Source organism: Leptonychotes weddellii, chromosome 7 (assembly GCF_054177405.1).
Source record: "Leptonychotes weddellii isolate Sample4059 chromosome 7, ASM5417740v2, whole genome shotgun sequence".
NCBI classification, from domain to species: Eukaryota; Metazoa; Chordata; class Mammalia; order Carnivora; family Phocidae; genus Leptonychotes; species Leptonychotes weddellii.
This window is the reverse complement of record NC_138375.1, coordinates 115,248,707-115,249,907: the sequence shown is the minus strand read 5'-3', so window position 1 is coordinate 115,249,907 and position 1,201 is coordinate 115,248,707.

Here is a 1,201-nt window from a genome sequence, read left to right as displayed (position 1 = left end):
TTCTGTTTGCATTTAGCAACCTCAGGGGATGGAGGGTAAGCAGCAAGTGGCCTGATGGGATCGACAGTTGAGAAAGATCATTCTGTGACTGTGTGGAGAAGGGGAGTAGTAAGATCTTTCAGGAGGCTTCACCCAGCGCAGTGGCAGTGGAGATGAGGAGAAAGACGCATGTGGAGGTATAGCTAATGCATTACACGTGGAGGATAACTGCGTGAATGGTGGTACCATTTACCGAGATAGGGAACCCCAGGAGTTTGGGTGGGAGATCAGGAATTCAGCGTGAGCTGCATGTTAAACTTTGGGGTCATGACAAGAAGGCAGTCAGAGATACAACTCCGGAGCTCAAGGGAGAACAGGGGCTAAGAATATACGCTTGCAACTCCTCGGCATATAGATGGGACGAAATGAGATCACCTAGGTAGAAGAGAGACAGAGACCTAAGCATTGTGTGACACTAACATTTAGCAAAAGACTTGGGCAGTCAAAAAGGAGGAAAACAAGTGCAGCAAGTGTCATGGTAGACAAGGAAAGAAATTATTTCCAGGAAGTTGTTTTGGTCAATTGCCTCCAATGCTAAAAACTGGAATTTTTTTTTTTTTTTAAGTAGGCTTTACAACCACTGTGGGTTGAATTCTTGACCTAAGAGCCACATGCTTGGGGCACCTAGATGGTTAAGCATCCAACTCCTGGTTCCGGCTCAGGTCGTGATCTCAGGGTTGTGAGATGGAGCCCAGCATCAGGCTCCGTGCTCAGCGTGGAGCCTGCTTAGGATACTCTTTCTCCCTCTGTCCCCACCCCTCCCACCCCACTTTCTGTCTCTTTCTCAAAAATAAATAAATCTTAAAAAAACAAAAAAAAAAGGGCGCCTGGGTGGCTCAGTTGGTTAAGCGACTGCCTTCGGCTCAGGTCATGATCCTGGAGTCCCGGGATCGAGTCCCGCATCGGGCTCCCTGCTCGGCGGGGAGTCTGCTTCTCCCTCTGACCCTCCCCCCTCTCATGTGCTCTCTCTCTCTCATTCTCTCTGTCTCAAATAAATAAATAAAATCTTTAAGAAAAAAAAAAAAAAGAGAGAGCCATATACTCTATCAACTGAGCCAGCCAAGCACCCCTAAAAACTGGAATTTTTTTAAAAAAGATTTTATTTCAGAGAGAGAGAGAGAACGATCAAGGGGGAGGGGCAGTGAGGACAGGCAGAGGGAGA